Source organism: Brassica napus, unplaced genomic scaffold, assembly GCF_020379485.1.
Source record: "Brassica napus cultivar Da-Ae unplaced genomic scaffold, Da-Ae ScsIHWf_275;HRSCAF=454, whole genome shotgun sequence".
Taxonomy (NCBI): Eukaryota; Viridiplantae; Streptophyta; class Magnoliopsida; order Brassicales; family Brassicaceae; genus Brassica; species Brassica napus.
The window spans coordinates 1-15000 of NW_026016032.1; the positions used below are offsets into that span (position 1 = coordinate 1).

General features: G+C 46.6%; 1 pseudogene; it reads right to left on the reverse strand.

Moving 5' to 3' along the window:
- Positions 1 to 10973: 10973 nt before the first annotated feature.
- Positions 10974 to 15000, reverse strand: part of LOC125602143 — a 5338-nt pseudogene continuing 1311 nt past the window's right edge.

The window sequence follows — 15000 nt, forward strand, 5'->3', positions numbered from 1 at the left end:
TGTATGAGTCTGAGTCCCGATCAAGCGAATAAGGGGTTTCCTTGAACCCGCTGGTACAGGCCGAGGAAACACTAATCACCCCTACACAAGCCTAGTATGGGCGGGTCACGCCACATTACTGTCGGCACACTCACACAAACACAAACTCAATCTAGAACCTAACCTAAGATTAAAGTTCCAGATCCTAACTAGACACGACTCCACAACACAACCCATTAGTACCAGTAGTCCGGCCTATATGGCCTAAGACAATTAGTACTAACTACTAAACAATAATATGAATACTAAACAACACAATCAAACCGTTACCCAGATAGTCCAGCCTCCCACTGAGAAACTATCTTTAAAGATAACGGGAACCTGCACTCAATAATATCAACACGCAATAATAGAAAACATGATGCATCCTAGCCCTAGTCCTAGTCAGGTTATTAACTCAGTCTTAATTCCATTCATCTCAGCTTAGCCCTTGCTAAACTGAGTCCGGTTCCATAAATAAAATAACCCTAAGGACTCTACCATTCAATAACGTGATCATTCTAATCTATATGCAGACTCGATCTACCCTAAATTCCAAGTGGAATTCAAACAAACCAACTCACAGTGTTCTAGGCGAGAAGCAGCTGGTTGATCGGAGAAGACTTGGCCAAAACCCAATGGACGCCTTGACTGGACTGGAATGGACTGATCTTGTCTTGGACACAACCTTGGCTTCACCATGAAGAAGTTGACAGGCCTCGACAGGCTGATCTGGACTCGGACAGAACCTCCTCTAGCTTCTGGACAGTTCTTCGGACTTCCCGCGGAGTATCGAGCAGAACTTCGACTGATCTGAACCCGTGGTTCTGAACTAACTCTGGGCAGCACCTCCACTAGACCATCATAGAATATGACTGGCTTGGACGAATTGAATTGGACAGAGCTTCCGCGTCACAATCGTAGAGAATCGCCGATTGGACGGAACTGGCCTTCTCGGTGGAGTATCGGTCTTCAGAATCGACCATACTCTAGAATCGATCACTTCCTTCTCTCTCTCTCTCTCTCTATGGCCACGTTGACTTGACTCCCATCTGATCTGATCTTCACTTGATTGACCTTCAGTTGGACAGAACCTTCCCAAGGCGATGACTCGAAATCAATAGAGAACTGATCTCGAAAACTCTCTAAAACTCTCGAAATAGCTCGGAATCACTTGCTTTCTTTTTCTACTTTTCTCTCAAGGTTTTAACTTGCTTTTGAAAGGTCTGGATGTGAAGAAATGAGCTGGGGTCGTGGGGTATTTATAGGAGACACCAGCCAATCAGCTTCAGGTTGGTGGCAGCCCGTGTGTCGCTCCGCATGGCTCCGGACGCATGCACAGCGACACCTCGTGCTCCACATGGCTGGCTGCATGTCCAGGATACATGCAGGACGCCACCCCTCCTCCCAGATGTCAGGCTGCATGACTGGAGCTCATGCAAGGCGCCACACATCCTCACACATGTCGATCAGCATGCTTCGGTTGCATGCGCGGAGACACCTCGTGCTTGGCCGTTCCACCTCGTGCTTCTATGTGTCAAGCTGCATGTGCAGCTTCCATGCACGGTGACACCTCGAGCTTCTCTTGACACTCAGCTGGTTAGACAGTTGCCACCACGTTCATATCCCTTAGATCAAGCCACCTCGAGCTTCTCGGTTCCTTTGCGCGATTTCGACCCTTCTTGTGAATTTCTGACCCGCGATCAATCCCAAATATTTTTCTGCTCCCATTCTGATTCTCTGAATATTTTTAATAAACTACAGATGATGTCTGATATCCTTTAAAAATATTTCCCGAGCCTCCGGCTTCCTCAAAGAATTTCGTAATACCGAAATTAGGGTTTTCGCCCAACTTCGGGTTTTCCTGTCGTGCTTCAATCCCATCGTGCTTGCTTCCCGTCGTGCTTGCTTCCCGTCCTGCTTCCGACTTATAATGTCTTCAGAATAATATTTTACTGATACGAAGATATTCCGAGAAAACTTCGCGATGAAGAAACGTCAATCTTCCAAAACGTCGAGCTTCTAAACCGTCGTGCTTCAAAAATGTAATTCTTCCAAAACTGCCGTATGATCAATCTAAGACATTTCTAACAATGGTAGAGCAGCTTATCTCAACTCATGCTTCACTCACGATCCATTCTTCGACCTTCTCGTACTTCAAATTTCCCGATCGATCTGTATTGCCCGCGACTCAACCACAAAGATACTCGACCATTCTCTCTCTCTCTTTTTTTTTTCTTTTTTTTTTTTTTAACGGGTTTCTACAGCTAGCCTTGACACGGGTCGGTTAGACGGATGATCCGATCGCACCAAGACTGGGCGGTTAGGACGAACGGTTGGGAATGACCCAAAGGGCACGAGTTGTCAAGAGTCATGAGTGTTTAAAGGTTGTGAGTTGCCAAAGGGTGTCAGGGACCAAAAGGTACGAGTTACCAAAGGTTGCGAACATCAAAAGGTACGAGAACCAGGAGGCACGATTGGCCAAAGGGTGCATGTTCCAAACGGTGTCTTTCGGGACAGGCTAGGACCGATCCTTATGGATCAGCCTATGGCTTGTCTAGTTAAGACAAGGTCACGGTTTGTCTAAGCCAAGGTAGAGTCGCAAGGTCTGACCGGTTGCTAAGCCTTCCGGATTAGGCTTGAGGCTTACTAGGCCGATTGGATCCAGGCCTAAGGCCGGATCAGGTAAGGGAGTCCGTTGGGCCATTGAGCCGGACTCCATTGGCCGGTCGCACCTAGATTCTATCCGGATAGACGGATTGGTCTTTGGGGACGATCCGGATCTGTTCGTGTGTTCTGTTATCTATTCTGGACTATCTATCTGATTCTAAGTCAAGGGGTGGTTGGTTGAATGACTTAGGATACGGTAGGTAGGTTCATACGTTTTATGATTATGTTGACTGAGGTTTATCTAAGTTCTAGGAACCAAGCCAAGCATTGTAGAATCAATCCGTTCTATTCTCGGTTATGATTAATGCTTATCTGGTTGTGGTTTCAGGAACTAAGGATGGTTCTGGTCAAGCCAAGGAGCCGTGAAGGCTCGGTCAGTGAGAGGCTGTGTAACGTGTGGTTAGATGATGCTAGGGATGAACTAGTGATTGTCTATGAGACTGTTAAGAAGTTGTGTATTGAATCTCATGTTTCTAAGTAATACAAAGTTTATACATTGTTATTCCGCTGTGCAATCTGTTCCTTTGTTTATGAACCTCATATTCGAATATGACTTAGTAACTAATAGACTTAAAAATGGATCAAACAAGCAGAGAAATTAATAAGTAAGCCTGCGGACTCCATCAGGTCGAGAGGCCAGGGTTCGGGTCTTACAAGTTGGTATCAGAGCATGCTTGATTCTAGGATAGTTGGGTTAGGCAGTCCACACACACACACGCAGCCAGCTGATTAGGTCTCACGGTGAGGTTTGATTGCTTAGTCTAGGGATTGTTTTGTTTTGTTTATGTTAGTGTGTTTCGTACTAACATTGTCTGAATCCTTAGGCTGGAAAAAGCAAATCGGGAAAGTCCCGAAAGAGTAAGAAAACAGCCGGTCAGTCTAGTCAAGTGGCCATGGACGGGACCAATCTATCCGGATTGCAAACCGATCCGGCCGCAGCTGACACTAGAGACGTGTTGCCAACTGATCAGGCTAATCTTACGGGGACGCAACAGGATGGTCAGGAACATCGGGAGAGTGATGAGGAAGTGGAATCCTCGAACGCTAACCGTGATGGTGACCAGCATGAGAGAGTGGCCGATGGAACGGCTAATGTGCCCGCAACACTGTCCAAAGAGGACTTGTTAGAGGCCATGAAGGTAATGGGGACTCAGGTTGCGGCTATGGCGCAACTGTTCACGCCACTAGTGAACTCCTCGGTTGGCCAGGCTACGCCTGTGGCTACGACCACCCCCAACACCAATGGTCCAGTTGTGGAAACGGTTGAGGTGATCGAGATCGATCCACCGGAAAAGTCTGGAAAGAAGGTGGACTATCTGAGTCTGCTTCAACATTTATCCAGGTTGGGTACGAAGCATTTCTCCGGTAGCACCGACCCTATTGTGGCAGACGAGTGGAGGAGTAGGTTGGTCCGAAACTTTCAATCAACTCGCTGTCCAGTGGATTACAGACGCGACATTGCGGTTCACTTCCTGGAAGGGGACGCGCATAACTGGTGGCTTGCAGTGGACAAGCGCACCAATGGGAGTCTGGAAAGTTTTGCGGACTTTGAAGTTGAATTCAACCGCAAATACTTCCCTGCTGAGGCTTGGGATCGTCTGGAAGCTCAGTTTCTAGATTTGGCCCAAGGCCGCAGGACCGTACGGGAGTACGAAGAAGAGTTCAACCGGCTCAGACGGTTTGTTGGAAGAGAGCTGGAGGACGAGGCAGTCCAGGTCCGTAGGTTCATCCGAGGCCTAAGGCCCGAACTGAAGACCCATTGCTCGATCCGCACTTTCAACACCGTCGGAGAACTGGTGGAACGGGTGGCTTTGCTAGAGTCTAACTTGGCTGAAGAAGCTAAGCTTAAGGCTAAGTCACAGTCTGGCCCGTCGGGCAAAACAAATGATAAAAAGAGGAAGTGGGACCAGGTGGACGGAGGTAAGACCTCTGGTGGCCGACCTACATGTCCCAAGTGTGGAAAGAATCATCCCGGTGAGTGCTGGAAGGCCATGGGGGCTTGTGTGCGATGTGGCAGCATGGATCACACGATCCAAAACTGCACTCGACCAAACCGATTCTCAGACCAGTCCAGTGGCAGCGGCTCCGTGACTTGCTTCCTATGTGGCAAGACTGGACACTACAAGTCGGATTGTCCTAAGCTACAAGGAGGACAAGGGAAGGGCCGTGGAGACACAGGCAAGTCGACCCAGAGTAGGCCGACCACAACACCAAGGGTGTATGAGCTGTTCCGGGACGACGGCGCTTCTGGATCGTTTGATTCGATCTCTGGTAATTCCTAAATTTTTCTTTTTACATTCAAGTAGAAAATGCTTGGTATGGAACCTAGAATGTCTAGGGGATTCTGATGAGGGTCTCTGTTAGGAACCCTCATGATTGGTGGTGTGGAAACCCACGTACTTTTCGACACAGGGGCTACACATAGTTTTGTGAGTCCGGGACTGGTCGGAAAGGGTCTGTTCTGTCTGGACGCTGGAGATAATTTTGGGATAGTGAGGGCGGCCGGAGGGCAAGCCATGAACTCACTAGGTCTCATGTCAAATATCCCAGTGTCAATACAGGGAAAGGTATTCCCTGTGGATTTGGTCTGTGTCACCTAAAGAATCACGAAGTGATCCTAGGTATGGACTGGTTGGGAAAGTATCGGGCCACTCTCGATTGCCATAGAGGTCGTGTGCAATTGGAGACTGGGCTTCGACCGATCCAGTACCAATGTCTGTGTCCGGCTCAAGAGAAAGTAGTGGTTTCAGCAGTTCGAGCGATTCGGATGTTGGAACAGGGTTGTCAGTCCTTTTTGGCTACAATTACAACTACAGAGCCGGGCAGTTCTGTCTGTCTGAAAGACCTTTCAGAGGATTCGTTGGTGTCGAAGTTCCCAGATGTGTTCCAGGTACCTCAGGGTGTCCCCCCTGATAGGTCGGATCCATTTACGATTGAACTAGAGCCAGGGACAGCTCCGCTGTCCAAGAGTCCGTACCGGATGGCTCCGGCCGAGATGGCCGAGCTAAAGAAGCAATTGGAAGAATTGCTTGACAAGGGGTTCATACGGCCAAGTAGCTCCCCTTGGGGTGCACCAGTCCTCTTCGTGAGAAAGAAGGATGGTAGCATGCGTCTGTGCATCGACTATCGAGGGTTGAACAGGGTCACTGTGAAGAACAAGTACCCGTTGCCCAGGATAGACGAACTGTTGGATCAACTCAAAGGAGCCAAGTGGTTTTCCAAGATTGATTTGGCTTCAGGGTATCATCAGATCCCTATAGAGCCAAATGATATTAGGAAGACGGCATTTAGGACCAGGTACGGTCATTACGAGTTCGTAGTGATGCCGTTCGGTCTGACCAATGCACCTGCCGCTTTCATGAAAATGATGAACAGCGTGTTCCGAGATTTCTTGGATGAATTCGTGATCATCTTCATTGATGATATCCTAATTTATTCCAAGGATGAGGAATCTCATAGGAAACACTTGAGAGCCGTGCTGGAACGATTACGAGAACACAAACTCTATGCTAAACTCAGTAAATGTAGCTTTTGGCAGAAGAGTATTGGGTTCCTCGGCCATATTGTTTCCGATCAGGGCATCTCGGTGGATCCAGAGAAGATCAGGGCAATCAAGGATTGGCCCCGACCACGCAGTGCTACGGAAGTCAGAAGCTTCTTAGGGCTGGCAGGTTACTATAGAAAGTTTGTGAAAGGATTCGCAAGCTTGGCTCAGCCTATGACGCGGTTGACTGGGAAGGACGTTAAGTTCACATGGGCTGAAGAGTGTGAGGAATGTTTCTCCGCACTTAAGAACATGCTGACTAGCGCACCCGTCCTAGTGCTTCCGGAGGCCGATCAACCATATGTGGTCTATACGGACGCGTCCATCACTGGACTAGGTTGCGTATTGACCCAGCATGGGAAAGTCATTGCCTATGCGTCCAGGCAGTTGAGGAAACATGAGGGAAACTACCCCACCCATGATCTCGAAATGGCTGCGGTAGTATTCGCCTTAAAGATTTGGCGATCATACTTGTATGGCGCCAAAGTTCAGATACTTACGGACCATAAGAGTCTTAAGTATATATTCACCCAGCCTGAGTTAAACTTAAGGCAGAGGAGGTGGATGGAATTCGTAGCTGACTACGATTTGGACATCACCTACTATCCGGGAAAGGCTAATCTGGTAGCAGACGCTTTGAGCCGGAAGAGGGCTGATGTATCGGCCGAACGGGAGGCGGACGACCTGGACGGTATGGTCCGTGCTCTGCGGCTGAATGTGCTGACTACGACAACCGAAGCTTTGGGGTTGGAGGCGGTTAACCAAGCCGACCTGCTTACTCGAATCCGGTTGGCTCAAGGTCAGGACGAGAACCTGAATAAGGTTGCTCAGAATGATAGGACGGAGTACCAGATCGCAAGGGATGGTACCATCCTAGTAAACGGTCGGATCAGTGTTCCTAATGATAGGAGTCTAAAGGAAGAGATTATGAGGGAGGCTCATAAGTCCAGATTCTCGGTTCATCCTGGTGCGACTAAGATGTACCAGAACCTTAAGAAATTCTATCATTGGATCCGTATGAAGGCAGATGTAGCGGAATGGGTGGCCAAGTGTTCCACTTGCCAACTCATCAAAGCAGAACATCAGGTGCCTAGTGGGTTATTACAAAGCTTGCCTATTCCGGAATGGAAATGGGATCACATCACAATGGACTTTGTGACCGGGTTCCCTACCACGAGGAATAAGAAGGATGCGGTTTGGGTTGTGGTAGATCGACTAACCAAATCAGCACACTTCCTGGCTATCAAGAAGTCGGATGGGGTAGATCAGATTGTACGTAAGTACATTGATGAGATCGTCCGACTACATGGTGTGCCGGCAAGCATAGTCTCGGATAGGGATTCAAGGTTCACATCTTACTTCTGGAAGGCTTTCCAAAAGGCCTTAGGAACAAGGGTGAACATGAGTACAGCCTATCACCCACAGACGGATGGACAGTCTGAACGTACGATCCAGACATTGGAAGATATGTTGCGAGCATGTGTTCTAGACTGGGGTGATTCCTGGGAGAAACATCTACCTCTGGTAGAATTTGCTTACAACAATAGTTTCCATAGTAGTATTGGCATGTCGCCATACGAAGCTCTGTATGGGCGTCCATGCAGGACACCCTTATGCTGGACCCAAGTTGGGGAACGCAGCATGATTGGTCCGGAGATTGTCGAAGAGACAACCGAAAAGATCAAGTTCTTGAGGGACAAGATGAGACAGGCACAAGATCGCCAAAAGAACTATGCAGATCGAAGAAGGAAAGATCTCGAGTTTCAAGTAGGTGACTTGGTGTATCTCAAAATGATTACCTTCAAAGGACGAGTCCGAATTTCCAGGAGACGGAAGTTAGACCCGAGATACTTGGGGCCGTTCAAGGTCATTGAAAGAGTTGGGATGGTGGCCTACAAGTTGGACTTACCGGCCAAGATGGACGCATTTCATAATGTGTTCCACGTCTCCCAACTTCGGAAATGTTTGACGGACCAAGACATCGCTCTTCCTGCCATTCCAGACGATCTTGGTAAGAACCTAACCTTGGAAACGAGGCCAGTTCGAATCATAGATAGGATGGAAAACGCAACAAGGAAGAAGACGGTCCAGATGGTCAAGGTCGTCTGGGACTGTAATGGTCAGGATATAATCACTTGGGAGACCGAAGCTAGAATGAAAGCAGAGTACCCAGAGTGGTTGGACCAGTTTGTTTCCGAGGAAGCATTCGATTCGGATTCGAGGACGAATCCATCCCAAGGGGGGGAGACTTGTCACGCCCCCAATCCTGAATAGGATTGTTGGGACGGCCATGGTTCGAGGAAACGTACAAGCCAGTCTTGAGACATCAAGGCAAGCGTTCCATGGTCGAGAAAGAAGGTTAAGGATATAAGGAAACTTAGACTTAACCTTATACGAGCTAAGTGTCAGCTAGGACGAGTAAGACGGTAGCTAGGACGAAGTGGACGAGTAGCTCGGCCAGCTCAAGGAAGCTAGGTTCAGTTCACTCCAGCTCAGTCCCTACTAAGTCAGCTCCACTAGCTGGACTACTAGCTCACTCAGCTGAGGCAGCTGAGTGTCAGCTCATCTCAGCTAGACGGACTGTCCGGGCTTTAGGCCGATGGTCCGGGTCTGGGTCAGTGGCGGGCTGGGAGGTCCGGCCATGAGGCCATGGGCTGTTGGGTCCTTGGGCAAGGCTGTGGGCTGTGTCCAGGAGGCCTGGGGCGTGGGTTGGGCTTGTGGCCGACCCCAAACCCAATCAGAAAGGGCGAAGGGATGCAAGTGGCCGAAAGGGGGCAACTCTTGGCCGATGGTGCCCATTCGCTAGCAAGTCGTGCCTGTTCGTGGGGCAAGACTTACCCCCTCGTTTTCTATAAATATGGGGGCTCTCTGGTCGATTTCATTATCCAATTCCAGAGTAAAATACTCAGAGAAAAACGTAGAGAGAAAGAAAGAGAGAAAGAGAGAGTTCCGGCCAAGAGAAAGGCCGATTGTGGTGGTGTTGTGTTCCGGCGACTCTGATCGTTTGAGAACTAACTCCGGTCAAGAATGGGAGATCAAGACAAGGAGAAGAGCATGGAGAACCCAGATGTGGTTCACAAGGTATGTGATGGGCCGTGGCTCCATCAGACCGAACGGACGGTCCATGCGACCGCACCGCAGCTCTGGTCGGTTCCTAAGTCCCATCCGGCTCTCCTTATCTATTTCAATTCGTTTCTCTTCTCTTCTCTCTGGTTAAACACGAAAGGTTGTGTTGGTTGAGTCCAAGGGACACGTCCCTAGGCTTTGGCCGAACATAACCAGACCGCTAGCCTTGACACGGGTCGGTTAGACGGATGATCCGATCGCACCAAGACTGGGCGGTTAGGACGAACTGTTGGGAATGACCCAGAGGGCACGAGTTGTCAAGAGTCATGAGTGTTCAAAGGTTGTGAGTTGCCAAAGGGTGTCAGGGACCAAAAGGTACGAGTTACCAAAGGTTGCGAACATCAAAAGGTACGAGAACCAGGAGGCACGATTGGCCAAAGGGTGCATGTTCCAAACGGTGTCTTTCGGGACAGGCTAGGACCGATCCTTATGGATCAGCCTATGGCTTGTCTAGTTAAGACAAGGTAACGGTTTGTCTAAGCCAAGGTAGAGTCGCAAGGTCTGACCGGTTGCTAAGCCTTCCGGATTAGGCTTGAGGCTTACTAGGCCGATTGGATCCAGGCCTAAGGCCGGATCAGGTAAGGGAGTCCGTTGGGCCATTGAGCCGGACTCCATTGGCCGGTCGCACCTAGATTCTATCCGGATAGACGGATTGGTCTTTGGGGACGATCCGGATCTGTTCGTGTGTTCTGTTATCTATTATGGACTATCTATCTGATTCTAAGTCAAGGGCTGGTTGGTTGAATGACTTAGGATACGGTAGGTAGGTTCATACGTTTTATGATTATGTTGACTGAGGTTTATCTAAGTTTTAGGAACCAAGCCAAGCATTGTAGAATCAATCCGTTCTATTCTCGGTTATGATTAATGCTTATCTGGTTGTGGTTTCAGGAACTAAGGATGGTTCTGGTCAAGCCAAGGAGCCGTGAAGGCTCGGTCAGTGTAATGAGATCCTAGGACCCTTCTCTGGATGGTTTGGATAGATCCTTGCATAAACGAATCAAAGACTCAAGTTTATCAAGGCTGTGGATCGAATGGTGACACAAGAGGCTGCGGAAAGGCTCCTTGATACTCCTAGGCTTAGATCGGATATGACACACCTTTCTAAAACCCTTGGGCGTTGGATATTACACACCAACAGACTGGATACTACACACCAGACACTCTTTAACTCGTGAAAGCAAAGGAGAAGAAAACACAAGGTTTAAACAAAAGATAACTTAGATTAGAATGAGGGTTTGTGATACACTTAAATAGAGAGATCCTTGTACATGCACAAGGTCTCGAAAACATAAGAAAACTTAAAGGAAAAGGCTCCACACGGTTTCAAAGTAATAACACAACACTTAGACTAAAACATAATATAAGATAGATGATGAAGTCGGTCCAAGATGCCTTAGGCCGAGTTGCATCCAAGATACATCAACTAGGAATGTGTAAGTGAACTTGATACCTCATTAAAAACCTTGATTAGAAAACCCAGTGGGACAAAACTAATCAAGGGAAAAAGAGTATACCAAGCCACTTGCCTAGATGATGATCAGCTTGATGGTAAGATCACATGAATGGTGATGAGTGTGTCTTGGTAGCTCAAGCTTCTACCAAGACAGTCTTCTTGCTTCTTAGAGATCTTCAGTATGTTTCCAACGGCTTCTTTGAGTCTCCTTGTCATTGCACGAGTGATAGGACCTGTGGGAATGGCTAGGACAGCTTCCTCTTCAGCTAGTGTATCTTCAGTCTCTCCTTCTTCATCTTTATCAACTAGCTGGTCCATGATCATATCATCCCCTCCCACTTGAAAAGGATTTGTCCTCAAATCTGGCTCATCTGCAATAAAAGGGATCAAGTCAGTAACATTGAAGCTATTACTCACATCATACTTACCTTGCAAATCCAGTTTGTAGGCATTGTTGCTGATCTTCCTTATGACCTTAAAAGGTCCATCAATCCGCGGCATCAGCTTGGACTTCCTTTCATTGGGAAACCTCTCTTTCCTTAGGTGAATCCAGACCTGATCACCCACTTCAAAGACCATCTCACGCCTTCCTTTGTTAGCATGCTTAACATACTGTTTGGTTGTTGCCTCAATGTTGAGCCTAGCCTGCTCGTGGAGTTGTTTCACCATCTCTGCCTTCTTTTTGCCATCAATGCTGACCCTTTCACACTCAGGTAAAGGGATTAAATCCAAAGGAGAGTTGGGATTGAACCCATAAACAATCTCAAAAGGAGAAAACTTAGAAGTAGAATGCACAGCATGATTGTATGCAAATTCACAATGAGGCAAATAGTCTTCCCATGATTTCAAGTTTTTCTTTATGAATGCACGCAAGAGTGTTCCTAGAGTCCTATTAACTACTTCAGTTTGTCCATCAGTTTGTGGATGACAAGTAGTAGAAAACAAGAGTTTAGTACCTAGCTTAGACCAAAGAGTCTTCCAAAAATAACTAAGAAACTTAGTATCTCTATCAGAAACAATAGTCTTAGGCATGCCATGTATGCGCACAATCTCTTTAAAGAACAAGTTAGCAATATGCAATGCATCATCAGTTTTGTGACAAGCTATGAAATGTGCCATCTTTGAGAACCTATCCACAACCACAAAGATAGAATCCTTTCCAGTCCTAGTTCTAGGCAATCCAACAATGAAATCCATAGATATGTCATTCCAAGGATGATAAGGTATAGGGAGAGGAGTATACAAACCGTGAGACTGAACCTTAGACTTGGCTTGCTTGCAAGTTGCACATCTCTCACATAGTTTCTCCACATCTCTTTTCATCCGAGGCCAAAAGAAGTGATCCTGCAAAGTTTTAAGAGTCTTTGCAATACCAAAGTGACCCATGAGACTTCCTCCATGAGATTCCCTAACAAACAAGTCTCTCAAAGAACAGTTAGGCACACACAATCGATTATCATAGAAAAGAAAACCATCATGTCTAAAGTAGTGTCCCACAGCAAATTTCTCACAAGAGTTGTAAGCCTCTTTAAAATCAGGATCATTCTCATACATTCCTTTAATCTGCTCAAATCCTAATAGCTTAGCATCAAGAGTGTTCAAGAGAACATACCTTCTGGATAGTGCATCAGCAACTATGTTTTCCTTACCTTGTTTATACTTGATGACATAAGGAAATGTCTCAATGAACTCAACCCACCTTGCGTGTCTTTGCTGAGTTTGTGCTGTCCTTTGAGGTATTTGAGAGACTCATGATCTGTGTGTATGACGAACTCTTTAGGCCAGAGGTAGTGTTGCCAAGTCTGCAAGGCTCTCACCAAGGCATATAGTTCTTTATCATAAGTTGCATAGTTGAGGGTAGCTCCTCCAAGCTTCTCACTGAAGTATGCAATGGGTCTCTTCTCCTGCATCAATACAGCACCAATTCCAATTCCTGAAGCATCACATTCTATTTCAAAAGTTTTATTAAAATCAGGAAGTATAAGAAGAGGGGCATTAGTAAGCTTCTCTTTTAGGCATTGAAAGGCAAGTTCTTGTGCTTCTCCCCACTTGAATCCGACTTCTTTCTTGATTACTTCAGTCAAGGGAGATGCTATGGTGCTGAAGTCTTTCACAAAGCGCCTATAGAAACCAGCAAGTCCATGGAAGCTCCTCACTTCACTCACTGTCTTAGGAATTGGCCATTCTCGTATAGCTCTTACTTTCTCCGGATCAACTTTAACCCCATCTGCACCCACAATAAAGCCTAAAAAGACCAAGTGATCCGTTCCAAAAGTACACTTCTTAAGGTTAGCAAAAAGAGATTCCTTTCTAAGCACATCAAGAACAGTTCTAAGATGTTCTATATGATCATTAAAGCTCTTACTGTATACAAGGATGTCATCAAAGTATACCACAACAAATATGCCAATGAATGATCTAAGAACATGATTCATTAATCTCATGAATGTACTAGGTGCATTGGTTAATCCAAATGGCATGACTAACCACTCATATAGACCATGTTTAGTTTTGAATGCAGTTTTCCATTCATCTCCTTCTTTCATCCTAATCTGATGGTATCCACTTTTCAAATCAATCTTAGAAAATATGCAAGAACCATGCAATTCATCAAGCATATCATCTAATCTAGGAATAGGATGGCGATACTTTACAGTGATATTGTTGATGGCTCTGCAATCAACACACATGCGCCAGCTCCCATCTTTCTTGGGCACAAGTAGCACTGGAACAGCACAAGGACTCATGCTCTCTCGGATATGCCCTTTCTCCATCAGTTCCTCCACTTGCCTTTGTAGTTCTTTGGTCTCCACCGGATTGGTTCTGTATGCTGGCCTATTGGGAAGTGTAGAACCGGGCACAAAATCAATTTGGTGCTCAATCCCTCGCACTGGTGGTAGTCCATTGGGACTATCTTCTGGAAAAACATCTTGATATTCCTGTAAAAGATTGACAAGTTCACTCGGATACTCCGGTGCAATGTTAGTAGTAGTCAAGAGGGATTCCTTATAGATAAACAAAAGAATAGGAAGGTTAGAGCAGAGAGATCTTTTAACATCACCAGACTTGGCATAGAAGTTTAGTTGCTTTGTTGATTCAGCGGGAAGATCTATCTCTTTCTTCTTTTGTAGCTGGAGCTGATCAACCTGAACTTCCTTAGGAGTCATAGGCACAAGAACTGTCTTTCTCCCTTTAAACTCAAAGGTGTGCTTGTTGGCATACCCATCATGTATCACACGTCTATCTGATTGCCACGGCCTTCCAAGGAGAATGTGTCCAGCTTCCATAGGCAACACATCACAAAGAATCTCATCTTCATATTTACCAATGGCTAAGGGAACCATAACCTGAGTAGATACTCTCATCTCGCCCTCTTCATTGAGCCATTGGAGCCTATATGGTTTAGGATGCTTCTGGACCTCAAACCCAACTTTTTAACCATAGTCTCACTCGCAACGTTGACACAACTGCCTCCATCCACAATAAGACTACAGACCTTTCCTTGCACTAGACATCTAGTATAGAAGAGATTCTCTCTTTGCTCCATCTCTTCGGTCTTGCTTTGAAGACTCAAGGTTCTTCTAGCAACTAGCAACCTTCCAGCGACCGGGTTGGCAACATACTCCTCTTCTGAACTGTGATCTTCTTCAGCCTCTGTCTCCTCATCAGCAGATTCATATTCTCCATTGTCATGAAGGATCATCACGCGTTTGTTGGTGCACTCATTAGCGTAGTGTCCTCTTCCTTGGCACTTAAAACACTTAACATCTCTTGATCTCGTAGTAGAAGCTTCAGCTTTCCCTTTATCCTTGCTGAAAGAACTAATAGGTTTGTCCTCGTCCTTTTGATATGGCTTGCTCTCTTTCTGGTGGCTTGGTTTATCTTCCTTAGCACCTTGATACTTAGTTCCATAGTTGCCCCGAGAGTGACCCTTTCTCTTTACTTGTTGTTCTACTAGGATGGCTTTGTGTAGCATCTCCTCCATTTCCAAGTAGTGCTGCATCTCCACACTGTCTTGTATCTCACGGTTGAGTCCTCCAAGAAACCGTGCCATAGTAGCTTCTCTATCCTCAGATATGCAAGCTCTTAACATCAACAACTCCATCTCCTGATAGTATTCTTCGACTGTCCGTGAGCCTTGCGTGAGTTTTCTTAGCCTCTGATGGAGATCCCGGTGGTAATGGCT